Here is an 18878-nt window from a genome sequence, read left to right as displayed (position 1 = left end):
AATTGAACCGAAAAAGACATTGGAGTGTTATTTATATTTATGATATAATTTTTTAATAATATAATTTTTATTCAAGGTATCCATAAATCCTTCATGTTTCAAATTTTTAAATACTTACCGCCATATTCTGTTCAACTGCAACACCTAAACTCACATGTGTTCAGAATAATTTCTTATTATAATCATACCATACACAATTCAAAAATATAATTTGATTTCATGATAAGCTTAAATTATATAAGTATTCCATATTTCAATATAAAGTTTGAGGTGGTCACTGCGCAATTCAGTACGTGGCAAACACTGTTCGTTATTTGTATTAAGTAAGACAAGTGTACGTAATTGCATGTGCTAGCACATGGTTTAAATATACATTGAGCATTTTAGCAGATTTAGATTTATATAAAAATAAGAAGATGTGGCATGATTGAAACAACTCTCTCTCCACCAGAGACAAAAGGACGTAAAGTTAACAACTGTAGGTCACCATACGGCCTTCAACAATGCCGAGCAAAACCTATACTGCATAGTAAGCGATAAAAGGCCATGAATTGATAATTGTTAAACAATTAAAATGAAAAAACTAACTAGCCTGATTTAATGTACAAAATAATAAATGAAAAGCAGATATGATATATATACAGCAAGAAACGACACTTGCTTATATACTTGTGATGTTTATATACAAGGTGCATATATAATAACATAATATATATCATAAAAAAACAAGACAGTTAGGTTTCAATCATGTGATAAAAGTTAGATTACCTTTTTTCAACTATTAAAACATAATTAAGATTTTTAAAATCATGTTTTAATATTTCGTGAATATATAAAACAATTATTTACATATAAATATCAATAAAATATAACTTTCCTTTAACCTTTGCAGAAACTAATTTGAAGAAACAGACTATAAAAGCAAAGTGTCATTTTTTTCATGATAGGAAAAAAAATAAGTTAGAGTTACCTCTCTTGGCTAAAACACTTTGAATGGAAAATCCCTATGTAGTCATATTTTTGGAAAGGGGAATTGCATAGTTTAAAGAGACAACCAATAGAATTGCTTAGTGTTTTGAGACAGGTGATGGTCATAAATTATTGAATATTTAGAAAAAATATATGGAAAGTGAACTTTAATTTTTTTCCTGACATAGCTAAATATTGGCGCAAATAAATTCGAAATGTCGGCCTCATACGCATGCGCAAATTTGAAAAAGAAATCTCTTTCGCGTAAGTTAATTCATTCGCTCTTATCGTGTAAATTTGAAGATTTATATACACATGCAACAGTAATCGTTGATTTTATTAAAAAACATCGATTATTCAAACAGGAAGGATTTTATTTGTCTTTGTCAAAACATTGTTGGAGAGGATATTTCAGGAATAGGCCACGGAAGATCTATGGCCTGACTTGGGGTTTCTAGAGTAATAAAAAAAATCAACAAAAAGAGAAATCAATAATGAAAATCAATATGTAAAACAATACCATGTTCTAGTGAATTCCAAATTATTAACATTTATTCCCAATAATTCCTGCAAAGTTGTATATATATAAAATGATTCAATCTCATCTGGAATGAAATTTCGGTCCACACTTAAAGTCATCAACCTTAAATAAACCTTTTATCAACGTTATAATTTCAACCTATCAAAACATTGAAAGCATTAATTTAAATTCAATGTTGATTCAACGTTGACAGTTCAACGTTGATATTTTTAACCACAAATCAACGTTGATTCAACAACGTGATTTAAACGTTGATATAATAGGATTGACGTTGATACAACGTTGATTTTACGTTGATCAACGCTACAACCATATTTCAACATATTTTCAACGTTGGTTCAACGTTGTGTGACCCGATGTTGTAATTTTACAAGTTACTGAATCCTAAATAGCATCCTAATGTTTGCAGAACGTATACACGCCTTGTGTGTCTGTAGGAGACATGGTTCATTTAAATTTAACTACAAATACAAAATTTTTTGCATAACGATAATAATACCATACATGATAGAATGCAAAGTTACACACTTATATACGATGTTATTCACGATTCCATACATTTAAACACTCTCATATGAAAGAGCAAGACAGTTTAAGTTTTAAGGCTATGCTATTATTTATTGGGCTACAAACCCATTTGCCTTACTTGTTTGGGTAAGGTGGACGATATTTCAATTGGCGCAGAAAGCTTGGTTGCTTGTACTTATGACCTCTGTATTTCCTTTTGCAATTGTGTTTTATTTAGTGTTCATTGTTTTATGCTATGTCACGAAACTCATGCTACTTTCGTAAATCTCGTCACGGTGGTTTGTTTGGAGCTTATAATTTTGCAAGTTAGCCTAATCGCTATAATTGTTAGTATTTTAATTTATGCAGGTGTACCTTGTTTGCTTAATGTTAACGGTATAAAAAGGATATGTCTCTTACCTATATCGCAACCCAATGCTTATTTATTACGAACCAATTTACCTGTCTTTGCCCGTTTGGGTAATGTGGACGATATTTTAATTTTTGCAGAGGGCGAGGTTGCTTGTACTTATGCCCTCTGTGTATTGTTTTTGCAGAGGTCTAGTAGCTTGGTCTATGACCTCTGTGTATTTACTTTTGCAAATATGTTATTATGTAGTAGGTATTGTTTTATGCTTCGTCAAGAAACTCATGCTACTTTTGCAGAGGTCGTAGTAGCTTGGTCTATGACCTCTGTGTATTTGCTTTTGTAAATTTGTTAGTATGTAGTGGGTATTGTTTTATGCTTCGTCATGAAACTCATGCTACTTTTTTTTGCAGAGGTCGTAGTAGCTTGGTCTATGAACTCTGTATTGTTTTATGCTTCGTCATGAAACTCATGCTACTTTTTTTGCAGAGGTCGTAGTAGCTTGGTCTATGAACTCTGTATTGTTTTATGCTTCGTCATGAAACTCATGCTACTTTTAATTATTATTTCGTCATGGTGATTGGTTTGGAATAAATTATTTTTGTAATCAATCCTTTTGCTACATACAAAATTGCCAGTATTTTGAGACATGTAGCTAGAGTCACATGTTTGTCAGTTTATAATACATGTTCTTAATGTATTATTTTATTATAATTATGTTTACTAGTATAATTCATGTACATGATATAGTTTGGGTTGCGATGAACGTAATTGATAATTTTTATACCAATACATATGCATTGTAAGGTCGTTTTCTTTTACTTTATACTAGATTTATTATTAAAAATAACAATGGACAAGATATACTGAAAATATTTTAAAGTTCATACTCTTCATTTAATACATACTATATAAAAATTCATGTCTGTTTAATGGTTGATTATTGAAGAAAAAGAAACTATGATAATTAAATCATCGCATACTATTCCTTAACATGCGTTATGTTTGTGGTCCTAGAGTAAGATCAAGTTTGTTTTTTAATGATAATTTAAGTTTTTCCATTCTTTTACATTCTAATTTTGTTTATTTCATGCTTTAACTATGGACAAAGAGCGCTGAGTCTGGTATTGATCTACGAAAGAACTGTTTCCCATTGAAGGAAATGTGCAATAAAGCGTGATATCAACAACTTACATATATTTCCATATATCAGCGGTATGCCATAGTTCCGATAATACAAACATACGAATGTTGATGGGTTGCTGTTTCACTGACATTATTTAATGACACATACCTAATTTCGAGATTAGAATTTTGATCCAGACGTGCGAGTCATATCAACAAGAATCATTGACTTACCAAAGCCTACTTTGACTGTTTTATAAATACAAATTTACAAAATACAACTTCGATCAGCATTTGGATACACAACTGGACCCTAGTTCCAATGAAAGTCTAAAGCACCAATTGTTATTATTCCACCATCTCTTTAAAGTTGGCTATGTCGTTAATTGTCTTGGACTATCGTAACGATACAGCACTTAGTTTTAGAAGAAGAAAAAACAAAGACTTCTGCTGCAGTTCATGGATGAAATTGTCCTATCCGTCATTCAAGGATTGAAGTCAAATGCGTTTATGGAATTTTACAGCATAAAAAGAATTAAGTTAGTAACAGAACTTTATATGCTCCAGCTGTTTCGGATCAGTATTGCCTGACAAAACGTTTATGATCTTTATTTCATACATTTACAACTATCTTGTTTTGGGTCAGCATTGCCTGCCAAAACGTTTTATGATCTTTATTTCATACAATTACAACTGTCTTGTTTTGGGTCAGCATTGCCTGCCAAAACGTTTTATGATCTTTATTTCATATAATTACAACTGTCTTGTTTTGGGTCAGCATTGCCTGACAACACGTTCACTAGTATATGATCTTTAGTAAAAAAATGCTATGCTTCTGTTTTGGGTCAGTATTGCCTGCCAAAACGTTATGCTCTTTATTTCATACAACTACAGCTATTTTGTTTTGGGTCAGCATTGCCTGCCAAAACGGTTTATATGATTTTTAGTAATAAAATGCTATCCTTCTGTTTTGGGTCAGCATTGCCTGCCAAAACGTTTTATGATCTTTATTTCATATAATTACAAATGTCTTGTTTTGGGTCAGCATTGCCTGCCAAAACGTTTACTAGTATATGATCTTTAGTAATAAAATGCTATGCTTGTTTTGGGGTCAGTATTGCCTGCCAAAACGTTTATTATCTTTATTTCATATAATTACAACCGTATCTTGTTTTGGGTCAGTATTGCCAGCCAAAACGTTTATGATCTTTATTTCATACGATTGGGGTCTATACTGCCTGCCCTCCTGCCGATGCTGTCTTTACACATTATTCAGACTGTCAATGTGGACATTTGATAGGCTACCATTAAAGTTTTCATATTTAACTAAACTGGTTATGAATTAAATGGGTTTTTCTCTTTCGAGAAAAAATTTAGGGTATGTGTCAAAAGTTATAAATATTTACTCGGTTAAGATTAATATCATTTAACTTTCATCATGTTTATCGCAAGATAATTAAAAATTCTACGAAAAATCACTAAAAGCTGGAATATTATTTCAAAGATATTTTTCATTTTACAACTTTATTACGACCATATACAATATAAACCTTTTAAAATGTATTGCATTGGAATGTCAGTATGTTCAGAATAAGTTCTGTAGCATGCCAGGAAGAAAATGAATATGAATTTATTTTATGTATAGCAATATATTTATTTTATATATTTATTTATTTTTTTATTTATTTATTTATTTTTATTATTATTATTAATTTTGTTTTCCATAGATAATTCCCGATGTATATTAAGTATATTTTAAGTGTAAATTAAAAGTCCCCAAGCTTATCGGTGTTGGATAAGTAAGTTTGGTGGATTCCCGTTATTTTTATAGTGGTATTATCGATACAAATTATTACTATTAATATTGAATGGTGGTATTCACCAGTCATTAAATTTCTAAAAAGCTGTATATTCAAGCTTATGACTAAAGCTTAACTTTTAACCGAATCATGAGTTACGCAAAATATTTCTAAAGTCCTATCAATAATAACAAAAATAACTGAGAGTTAAAAAGGTCTACATTTATTTAGATACTTATTTACTAATTTCAATTTAAAAACTTTTCCTTAAGAAATTTAATAAATCTATGATCTTTATACAATTTTGATTGAAAAATGTCAAGTGTAGTATGAGAATCAGTTGCTCATGATCCCATATAGAAATAGTCAGATATAAAACTTTGTATTTAGAAAGGATCCAGGGCTTCGTAAAAATGTACTTCTATTTTGTTTGAAGATTTAAGATTAAAGATAAAGTTTCGGTTAATTAATGTACTAATTGTCCGTACTAAAATATTTAGGGTATACTATTATTAAATGTCTAGATGTAAGACGAAATATGAATTCTGAAACATATACTTAACGACGATTATATTGTAATTTTATTGCTGTGGTCCTGACCGGAATAAGATTTACACCTTTAATCAATTTTATCAGTAAGAGATAATTTAAAAGTAATACCTTGGTATATGATCATATGAACTTTTAATATTTCTGCTCAATGTGGAAACGTATTATTTTTGGTGAACATTTATGTGAATGTCATGTTTGTCAATTTTTCAAGTTACATATAAATTGTATTCACGTCGCCAGAGTCCTCGGGTGGGGGATCCACTCTTTCAGCCTAAGAGTGGATTTGGGATCCACTCTTTCAGCTTATGAGCGGATTTGTGGCAGATTTTTCTCCCCACCTTTGCTATTCTTTGTCATTTATTCAATTGATATGATATTAGTTGATGTAATTTCTTATTAATTATGTATTATTATTTCATATTAAATATGAACTTTTCTGTCAAATGTTTTATTTGCAAAATGTATTTTTTGCATTTTATGATTTTGAATAAATGACCTTTTTTCGTCAGTTTAATTTTTATATCATATAGCAAATCAAGCTCAGACTCTGGCCTGTGTATACATAGTATGTTTATGGTATCTAGCTGGAGGATTTCTTTTTGTCGAGTAGCAAGTATCGAGTTATAAAAAGTGAGTATCGAGTTGCAAAAAGCGAGTATCGAGTAATAAAATGTGAGTATCAAGTAGCTAAAAGTGAGTATCGAGTAGCAAAAAGTGAGTATCGAGTTGTCAAAAGTGAGTATCGATTTACAAAAAGTGAGTATCGAGTAGCAAAAAGTGAGTATCGAGTTATAAAAAGTGAGTATCGAGTTATAAAAAGTGAGTATCGAGTAGCAAAAAGTGAGTATCGAGTTATAAAAAGTGAGTATCGAGTAGTAAAAAGTGAGTATCGAGTAGCAAAATTAATAACCAACAAAAACATTATTTGTAAATAGAATTGTTTTAACAAAAAAATATCCAATTTATTAATCGAATCATACTGTACAATTTACAACATAGAGAGGGTGCAGATTTGATTCTGTCGCATTGCTTGCTTCACATCAACTGGTCAACTGCAATTTTCTCCTCCTCTGAATGAATATGAAGTAAGACCTTTGGTTCCATTGCATTTCTGTGCTGTAGTTGATTTAAACAAGACTTAGAAGTATGTAGATAAGGAATTAAACCGAGTTGATATATAATTAATTATTAATTAATATGGGTATAGACAAATGTCTGTGATATGACATTTTCAGCATCTTCCTTGAAATAGCAACTGTCCCATTATTCTGAATTCCATATACAGTCAAACCTGTATTAAGGGGACCACTAAAAGGAGAAGGCAAAAGTGGTCTCTTAATACAAGTGGTCTTTGAATACAGGTTCACCAATTTGAATAGGAGGAATCATGTATGTCCATTATAACTTGTGATCGTACAAGTGTAAGTAAACAATACTGTTTTGGTCTCATATACATATATATCTGCTATGACTAATTATGGGAACTGTTCATTAAATATGATATTAAATTTAATCCTTTCCTTATGTATTTTATTTAAATTTTTTACATACATAACAAGACAAGGTGTTTGTTATATTATCATGATAATGTCCAATCTAATTCCTGTAAAAATACCCCAGGGTGCAGAGCCTTCACATGTTCTTCAAGATTTTGTATAAATTGCCTCACTATGTAAAACAGGCAGCAGTAATGTTTACCAGCTTAAGAAAGTACTCCATTACAGATGCTACTAAAATCAACATCTGTTGTTTACTACTAAATTAGTAGTAGTTATAAAAAGTGAGTATCGAGTTGTAAAAAGCGAGTATCGAGTAATAAAATTTGAGTATCAAGTAGCGAAAAGTGAGTATCAAGTAGCAAAAAGTGAGTATCGAGTGGTTAAAAGTGAGTATCGAGTTACAAAAAGTGAGTATCGAGTAGCAAAAAGTGAGTATCAAGTTATAAAAAGTGAGTATCGAGCTATAAAAAGTGAGTATCGAGTTATAAAAAGTGAGTATCAAGTAACAAAAAGTGAGTATCGAGTAACAAAAAGTGAGTATCGAGTAGCAAAATAATAATAAGGCCTTATATGTAGGACCCGCTAACAAGACTGAAACACTGATACTTCATGAGCACCTTCTTAGGGTCATTTCTTCATTATTTGTTTGCACCTTACAGCATTAGAAATTAAAAACCATCGTTAAGGTAACTAGTTTTTGGCAATATGGTGTATCGAAGTAAAACCAAGGAAAAAACTAACGGATAAATCACTTTTAAGTATTTGTGATTATGAAAAACAAATAAGAATTATAATTGAATATTTCAAGAGAATCTTGTTCTCAGTTCTGTAGCCTAAAAATACTAAACTTGAAGTGAAAATAAACTATACGTCCAAAAAAAATCCTCCTACCTCCTCCCCATTGAATATAAAATGGTCGTCCACTGAAACTTATTATTTTCAAAAATCAAAAATTTAAAAGGGAATTGTTAACTGGAAAAAACATACCATTTCAAAGTGAAACAAGAGGCTCATAGGAACCTGAAATCGGCCACCCTGGTTTTATCGCTAATATATCAAAAACAAGAAGAGCAAAATACACACAATTTCATATTTCATAGGGTTTCTATATGTAAACTTTTACCTCGTCGGTGGCCATTTGAATTTCAAATTGACATCAAAGTTAAATCTATTATTTAAAATCTCGATAGGAACATATATAGTATGTTTGCATGGGTTACATCTCTAATAATGCTGTTCGCAAAAAAAATTATCCTTGATAATTGGACAAAATTGACCCATTTTGCCCTTTGAGGCCTTATATGTAGGACCCGCTAACAAGACTGAAACACTGATACTTCATGAACACCGTCTTATGGTCATTTCTTCATTATTTGTTTGCTCCTTACACCATTAGAAATTAAAAAAATAAAGCAAAATATGATTTTCCATAGTGTTTCTTTGTAAACTTTGACCTTCCGTGGAGGCCAACTCAATTTTCAATTTTCGATCAGAACCAAAGAAACTAAACTTGCTCAAGACTTTAATAGGTACATTCCTTTTCTTCAGAAGAAGTTTTTCAAAGGTAGCATCATGCCATACAATCACCATTAAGTGCCAGTTTACCTAAGAATCAGGCAGTGGTGAAAAGACAGAACAAAGAGAATCTCTCAACTTTACTTAATTTAAATTTAGAATGTGTAATAGTGCACAAATATATCATTCAGTTCCTTTTCCTTTTCTAGTATAAATAGATAAAATCAAGTAAAAATGCACTGGAAATTAATAGTTTAGGGGAACTAACTCCGAAATTTGCTATCATTCTAACCAAAAAATATTAACAGACACGCAGAAAGACCAACCATTTCTAACTCAGATTGAGAGTGACTTCAAAATAGGATGGTTAGGTTGGTGGGTTTTTTTTTCAGCCATGTTGTGAAATTGCCTTGTTCTTACAAAGCCTGGTACTTAACAATCAACCAGGGCGGCCATGTTGTGTTGACCAATCAACAACAAAGTATCAACACTTAGAAAGGACAATTAGAGAAACATATTCGAAAATTTGGTAAAAATCTGTTTAGTGGTTCTCTAGAAGAAGATCAAAATATGAAAAATTAGCAAACGCGAACTACAAATGAGGACAACAGAAGCCAAGTGTTGGCAATAACTCACAGCAGCCTTTGGCTAGGGTGAGCTAAACAGTGAAAAGATTTCCTCTTACAGTTTAAAGACACTTATTACGTGTAGTCTATACATTAAAGAATATATTTTCTGTTTTGAATTTTCTTTGGAATAAGGTATTTTTGTTATTCTGCTTTTCACTTTTTTTTTTTAATTGTTGTTCACTTGGAAGTATGCTGTTTTGGATATTTGCAAAACGATCAAGTTTTTAAGAGTTTTTCGCTGTTAAAGTCAATGTAACATTATCTAAAATTGAGAATGGAAATAAGGAATGTGTCAAAGAGACAACAACCCGACCAGAGGACAGAAAACAGTCGAAGGCCACCAATGGGTCTTCAACATAACGAGAAAATCCTGCACCCGGAGGTGGGCTTCAGCTGGCCCCTAAACAAAATGTGTACTAGTATCAGTGAAAATGGATGTCACACTAAACTCCAAAACATATAAATGAACTAGAATTAAAAAAACATACAAGAATAACAAAGGCAAGAGGCTCCCGACCATATAAAATTAAATGTGTTATATATCAACTCAGTTTAATTCCTTATCTACATACTTCTAAGTCTTGTTTAAATCAACTACAGCACAGAAATGCAATGGAACCAAAGGTCTTACTTCATATTCATTCAGTTGACCAGTTGGCGTGAAGCACGCAATGCGACAGAATCAAACCTGCACCCCTCTCTATGTTGTAAATTGTACAGTATGATCCGATTAATAAATTGGATATTTTTTGGTTAAAACAATTCTATTTACAAATAATGTTTTTGTTGGTTATTAATTAATACTCAATACTCACTTTTTGCTACTCGATATTCACTTTTTATAACTCGATACTCACGTTTTGCTACTTGATACTCACTTTTTGTTACTCGATACTCACTTTTGACAACTCGATACTCACATTTTGCTACTCGATACTCACTTTTGACAACTCGATACTAACTTTTTGCAACTTGATACTCACTTTTTGCTACTCGATACTCACTTTTTATAACTCTATACTCACCTTTTACTCCTCGATACTCACTTTTTGTTACTCGATACTCACTTTTGACAACTCGATACTCACATTTTGCTACTCGATACTCACTTTTGACAACTCGATACTCACATTTTGCTACTCGATACTCACTTTTGACAACTCGATACTCACTTTTTGCAACTTGATACTCACTTTTTGCTACTCGATACTCCATTTTTATAACTCGATACTCACCTTTTACTACTCGATACTCACTTTTTGTTACTCGATACTCACATTTTGCTACTCGATACTCACTTTTGACAACTCGATACTCACTTTTTGCAACTTGATACTCACTTTTTACAACTCGATACTTGCTACTCTACTAAAAGTAAATCTCATCTAGCTGTCTGTCTTAAAACCAATTTTATTTGCTAATTGAAAATTAAGCTGAATAAAATCATTTAAGACAGCAGAGAAGATAATTCTGTTTTAATTGTTTATTACTAAGACTTAGATAAAGAGTGAGCTATTTATACTGTAAATTTATGATGTCTCTAGTCTGGTCAAAGGGTCAGAGTGTCCTACTTAATCAAACGATAAATTGTTGAAATTAGATAACATGTTTTCACGTGCAGAGAAATTTCACTTATGACCAGTGCATGCTTGGATTACATCTTTCTTATTGGTCAATGATCTTGCGGGGTCAGCACGAGTTCACGTGTAAGTGCGTTGTGTTCACTTCCTTATAAAATCAGCATTTGATGTGTTAACTTGTGATTCTTATTTAACAATTTGTTAAAAATTCCCACCCACATACCTCCCTTAATGTTATCTTTTGAAGTAGATATGTATATATGTTTATTTGTGGAGATTTTTCTCCCCACCTTTGCTATTCTATGTCATTAATTTTATTCAATTGATATGATATTAGTTGATGTAATTTCGTATTAATTATGTATTATTATTTCATATCAAATATGAACTTTTATGTCAAATGTTTTATTTGCAAAATGTGTTTTTATATCATATAGCAAATCAAGCTCAGACTCTGGCCTGTGTATACATAGTATGTTTATGGTATCTAGCTGTCTGTCTTAAATATATGCATCGTTAAAATTATTAACACTGACGAAGGCTATTTGTCAAGCCGAAATATTTGTCAACACGATCTTCGTATATTACCATCTGATATTAGTACCATTGTGCAAATCTTTAGACTTATAATTTTTATACGTTGTGTACAAATTGTAATGTTGTACAAATTATAATTTGTACAGTATTTTTGTACAAGTTATCAGTATTTTGTGAATCTCTTTACATAATTAGATAAAATAAGCACAGTGTCTTTGGTTAAGCTTATCACTGTTTTATTTCCACAACTACATGCCACAGTCTTGCACGTAGTACTGGCACAAAATTAATATAAAACAATAAAATATATGTTGTGGACATAGAATTTGGTATTAGTCAAAAAAATAAAAATATTATCTAAACCAATCAGGTGTCCTTATTTGTAGTTTTATGAAAAAGAGAACAGTGCTTAATGCTAGGTTGAAGTATATACATTTGTGAGTAAAACGTCGAACTGGATAATTATTGAAGACAAACTTGTATCACCTAGTGATAGCAGGTGTGTGTCAAAATCAGTACTGATAACTTGTACAAAAACCCAGTGCAAATTGAGGATTTCTTTTTGTCGAGTAGCAAGTATCGAGTTATAAAAAGTGAGTATCGAGTTGCAAAAAGCGAGTATCGAGTAATAAAATGTGAGTATCAAGTAGCTAAAAGTGAGTATCGAGTAGCAAAAAGTGAGTATCGAGTTGTCAAAAGTGAGTATCGATTTACAAAAAGTGAGTATCGAGTAGCAAAAAGTGAGTATCGAGTTATAAAAAGTGAGTATCGAGTTATAAAAAGTGAGTATCGAGTAGCAAAAAGTGAGTATCGAGTTATAAAAAGTGAGTATCGAGTAGTAAAAAGTGAGTATCGAGTAGCAAAATTAATAACCAACAAAAACATTATTTGTAAATAGAATTGTTTTAACAAAAAAATATCCAATTTATTAATCGAATCATACTGTACAATTTACAACATAGAGAGGGTGCAGATTTGATTCTGTCGCATTGCTTGCTTCACATCAACTGGTCAACTGCAATTTTCTCCTCCTCTGAATGAATATGAAGTAAGACCTTTGGTTCCATTGCATTTCTGTGCTGTAGTTGATTTAAACAAGACTTAGAAGTATGTAGATAAGGAATTAAACCGAGTTGATATATAATTAATTATTAATTAATATGGGTATAGACAAATGTCTGTGATATGACATTTTCAGCATCTTCCTTGAAATAGCAACTGTCCCATTATTCTGAATTCCATATACAGTCAAACCTGTATTAAGGGGACCACTAAAAGGAGAAGGCAAAAGTGGTCTCTTAATACAAGTGGTCTTTGAATACAGGTTCACCAATTTGAATAGGAGGAATCATGTATGTCCATTATAACTTGTGATCGTACAAGTGTAAGTAAACAATACTGTTTTGGTCTCATATACATATATATCTGCTATGACTAATTATGGGAACTGTTCATTAAATATGATATTAAATTTAATCCTTTCCTTATGTATTTTATTTAAATTTTTTACATACATAACAAGACAAGGTGTTTGTTATATTATCATGATAATGTCCAATCTAATTCCTGTAAAAATACCCCAGGGTGCAGAGCCTTCACATGTTCTTCAAGATTTTGTATAAATTGCCTCACTATGTAAAACAGGCAGCAGTAATGTTTACCAGCTTAAGAAAGTACTCCATTACAGATGCTACTAAAATCAACATCTGTTGTTTACTACTAAATTAGTAGTAGTTATAAAAAGTGAGTATCGAGTTGTAAAAAGCGAGTATCGAGTAATAAAATTTGAGTATCAAGTAGCGAAAAGTGAGTATCAAGTAGCAAAAAGTGAGTATCGAGTGGTTAAAAGTGAGTATCGAGTTACAAAAAGTGAGTATCGAGTAGCAAAAAGTGAGTATCAAGTTATAAAAAGTGAGTATCGAGCTATAAAAAGTGAGTATCGAGTTATAAAAAGTGAGTATCAAGTAACAAAAAGTGAGTATCGAGTAACAAAAAGTGAGTATCGAGTAGCAAAATAATAATAAGGCCTTATATGTAGGACCCGCTAACAAGACTGAAACACTGATACTTCATGAGCACCTTCTTAGGGTCATTTCTTCATTATTTGTTTGCACCTTACAGCATTAGAAATTAAAAACCATCGTTAAGGTAACTAGTTTTTGGCAATATGGTGTATCGAAGTAAAACCAAGGAAAAAACTAACGGATAAATCACTTTTAAGTATTTGTGATTATGAAAAACAAATAAGAATTATAATTGAATATTTCAAGAGAATCTTGTTCTCAGTTCTGTAGCCTAAAAATACTAAACTTGAAGTGAAAATAAACTATACGTCCAAAAAAAATCCTCCTACCTCCTCCCCATTGAATATAAAATGGTCGTCCACTGAAACTTATTATTTTCAAAAATCAAAAATTTAAAAGGGAATTGTTAACTGGAAAAAACATACCATTTCAAAGTGAAACAAGAGGCTCATAGGAACCTGAAATCGGCCACCCTGGTTTTATCGCTAATATATCAAAAACAAGAAGAGCAAAATACACACAATTTCATATTTCATAGGGTTTCTATATGTAAACTTTTACCTCGTCGGTGGCCATTTGAATTTCAAATTGACATCAAAGTTAAATCTATTATTTAAAATCTCGATAGGAACATATATAGTATGTTTGCATGGGTTACATCTCTAATAATGCTGTTCGCAAAAAAAATTATCCTTGATAATTGGACAAAATTGACCCATTTTGCCCTTTGAGGCCTTATATGTAGGACCCGCTAACAAGACTGAAACACTGATACTTCATGAACACCGTCTTATGGTCATTTCTTCATTATTTGTTTGCTCCTTACACCATTAGAAATTAAAAAAATAAAGCAAAATATGATTTTCCATAGTGTTTCTTTGTAAACTTTGACCTTCCGTGGAGGCCAACTCAATTTTCAATTTTCGATCAGAACCAAAGAAACTAAACTTGCTCAAGACTTTAATAGGTACATTCCTTTTCTTCAGAAGAAGTTTTTCAAAGGTAGCATCATGCCATACAATCACCATTAAGTGCCAGTTTACCTAAGAATCAGGCAGTGGTGAAAAGACAGAACAAAGAGAATCTCTCAACTTTACTTAATTTAAATTTAGAATGTGTAATAGTGCACAAATATATCATTCAGTTCCTTTTCCTTTTCTAGTATAAATAGATAAAATCAAGTAAAAATGCACTGGAAATTAATAGTTTAGGGGAACTAACTCCGAAATTTGCTATCATTCTAACCAAAAAATATTAACAGACACGCAGAAAGACCAACCATTTCTAACTCAGATTGAGAGTGACTTCAAAATAGGATGGTTAGGTTGGTGGGTTTTTTTTTCAGCCATGTTGTGAAATTGCCTTGTTCTTACAAAGCCTGGTACTTAACAATCAACCAGGGCGGCCATGTTGTGTTGACCAATCAACAACAAAGTATCAACACTTAGAAAGGACAATTAGAGAAACATATTCGAAAATTTGGTAAAAATCTGTTTAGTGGTTCTCTAGAAGAAGATCAAAATATGAAAAATTAGCAAACGCGAACTACAAATGAGGACAACAGAAGCCAAGTGTTGGCAATAACTCACAGCAGCCTTTGGCTAGGGTGAGCTAAACAGTGAAAAGATTTCCTCTTACAGTTTAAAGACACTTATTACGTGTAGTCTATACATTTAAGAATATATTTTCTGTTTTGAATTTTCTTTGGAATAAGGTATTTTTGTTATTCTGCTTTTCACTTTTTTTTTTTAATTGTTGTTCACTTGGAAGTATGCTGTTTTGGATATTTGCAAAACGATCAAGTTTTTAAGAGTTTTTCGCTGTTAAAGTCAATGTAACATTATCTAAAATTGAGAATGGAAATAAGGAATGTGTCAAAGAGACAACAACCCGACCAGAGGACAGAAAACAGTCGAAGGCCACCAATGGGTCTTCAACATAACGAGAAAATCCTGCACCCGGAGGTGGGCTTCAGCTGGCCCCTAAACAAAATGTGTACTAGTATCAGTGAAAATGGATGTCACACTAAACTCCAAAACATATAAATGAACTAGAATTAAAAAAACATACAAGAATAACAAAGGCAAGAGGCTCCCGACCATATAAAATTAAATGTGTTATATATCAACTCAGTTTAATTCCTTATCTACATACTTCTAAGTCTTGTTTAAATCAACTACAGCACAGAAATGCAATGGAACCAAAGGTCTTACTTCATATTCATTCAGTTGACCAGTTGGCGTGAAGCACGCAATGCGACAGAATCAAACCTGCACCCCTCTCTATGTTGTAAATTGTACAGTATGATCCGATTAATAAATTGGATATTTTTTGGTTAAAACAATTCTATTTACAAATAATGTTTTTGTTGGTTATTAATTAATACTCAATACTCACTTTTTGCTACTCGATATTCACTTTTTATAACTCGATACTCACGTTTTGCTACTTGATACTCACTTTTTGTTACTCGATACTCACTTTTGACAACTCGATACTCACATTTTGCTACTCGATACTCACTTTTGACAACTCGATACTAACTTTTTGCAACTTGATACTCACTTTTTGCTACTCGATACTCACTTTTTATAACTCTATACTCACCTTTTACTCCTCGATACTCACTTTTTGTTACTCGATACTCACTTTTGACAACTCGATACTCACATTTTGCTACTCGATACTCACTTTTGACAACTCGATACTCACATTTTGCTACTCGATACTCACTTTTGACAACTCGATACTCACTTTTTGCAACTTGATACTCACTTTTTGCTACTCGATACTCCATTTTTATAACTCGATACTCACCTTTTACTACTCGATACTCACTTTTTGTTACTCGATACTCACATTTTGCTACTCGATACTCACTTTTGACAACTCGATACTCACTTTTTGCAACTTGATACTCACTTTTTACAACTCGATACTTGCTACTCTACTAAAAGTAAATCTCGTGCAAATTATAATTTGTACGAAATTACAACTTGTCACAACATATATATATATATATATATATATATATATATATGTGTGTGATATGTTATTCAGGTCTCAGACAGGGTATATAATGTGACATTCCCGGCTTAGGGTTTATATTCCCTGAGTCGAACAAGTTTTTCCTGTTAAAAGTGAAAATAAAACTATTTTTAACGATTATTATATAGGACAGTTGTTGTTTGATAATTCACACCCAAATGCAAAAGAAATTATTATTAAGTTCACTACTGATCAGAATGTTAGATTTCTATGGAAGCTTATAATAGTCACGAGTTGATCAGTTCTCAGCTCAACTTGTTGACAAAAATAAGTGGTAAGTTGCATTATAACAGAACTTGTGAACTTAATTTTGTGTACTTGTTTAGTTATTTTCTAAACTTTCCGACTTAACAAGTGCACTTTCGGAAAGTCGGAAAGTTTAGAAAATAACTAAACAAGTTTCAACTAAATAAATGTTTTCTCGAAAGTCAACTAAATAAATGTTTTCTCGAAAGTCAACTGAATAAATGTTCTCTCGAAAGTCAACTAAATAATATTATCTCAAAAGACAACTAATGTTCTCTCAGAATTCAACTAATGTTCTCTTAAAGGTCAACTGATGTTCTCTTAAAAGTCAACTACTGTTCTCTCAAAAGTCAACTAAATAAATGTCCTCTCGAAGATCAACTAAATTGTTTTCTCGAAAATCAACTAAATAAATGTTCTCTCGGAAGTCAACTAAATAAATGTTCTCTCGAAAGTCAACTAAATAAATGTTTTCTCGAAAGTCAACTAATCAGTCAGGGGCATTACTTAAACAAGTAACATTTAAAATTACCTATACAAGTAATGTTGAAAACGAGGCTGTTTTAAATATTACTTATATAAGTAACTTTTCTAAATATTATTTTTATAGGTGTCCAACTATACAGATTTTACTAGCTTTAACAAATTTTCACGGTCATTTGGTTATTTTTCCCATGAAATATAAAATCTAAACTTTCTGAAACACTAATTGCCTTTCTGACGCACTTATCTTTCATATCGACGCTTTTGGGTCAAATATTGGTCTCTTGGGACTATTAAAATATCATTTTCCTAAAAAATCTTGAAGGTAGACATATATAAATAGATAGAAACTTGTGATTTAATTAAGACTTGAAGTTATTTATAATTTGTAACCCAAAACAATTACATATGTTCCTTAAATAAGTGTTATTACTAATTCTTTCAAAGATGTATAAAATAACTTATTCAAGTAATATGTTTGTTATTATTTTTAAAGTAACCCTTTATCTCTATACTCCTCTAAAATCTAATAAATTCTTTATTTTATGATATAAAATGATGTAAAAATTCATGAAAACTACATTTAGTCCATGCTTCTATTGAAATTTAAAATAACTCTATTGAGTAATTTTATAATTTTTAAAAACAAAAATTACCTATATAAGTAACTAAAAAAATTTACTTGTTTAAGTAATGCCCCTGACTGCTAATGTTTTCTGGAAAGTCTACTAAATAAATTTTTTCTGGGAAGTCAACTTGATAAATGATCTCTCGAAAATCAACTTTCCCGAAAGTCAACTAAATGAATGTTCCCTCGAAAGTCAACCAAATACCTCTCAAAAGTTAACTAATTATCTCTCAAAGTCAACTAATGTTCTCTCAAAAAGTCAACTTATGCTCTCTAAGACGACTCATGTTCATCTGAAAAGTCATTGTCATCAAAGGGGCACTAGCAACGAGATATATAAAAAATCTAAAGTAGGATTTTTTTTTTGTTCAATCATTAATAAAAGTGAAATAATAACTCGCTTTTAGCAGCCACTGTGGTTCAATTTTGCCAAATTAAGCTAAGAAACACTGATGGTGAATTATTCACTTGCAAGTGAATATTCGACCTCATTGAATCCGTATTCATGTGAACTTCTATTCAACCCCTTCGCTAGAGATTGATAACGCATGCATTGTGCGTGTTCGGTTATTTAAAGGAAAAGAATGTCAACATTGAAAGTGAAACAAAGGTAAATCATTTGATTGACTGGTTCGATCCACAAAAAAAATCATTCTTATAAATACAGGTAAAAACGATGATTAACATATATTTTTAATCTGTAAAATGAAATTAAACAGACCTCGAAAAATCCAATTGCACGAGTTCGCTTTCTATTTATATCTATATTTATGTTTATATCGCATGTATGACCATCGGAGGCATTAGATGGCGTCAAGACTAAAATACA

Source organism: Mytilus californianus, unplaced genomic scaffold (genome assembly GCF_021869535.1).
Source record: "Mytilus californianus isolate M0D057914Y unplaced genomic scaffold, xbMytCali1.0.p SCAF_11, whole genome shotgun sequence".
NCBI lineage: Eukaryota > Metazoa > Mollusca > Bivalvia > Mytilida > Mytilidae > Mytilus > Mytilus californianus.
Note: the sequence above shows the minus strand (reverse complement) of the source record.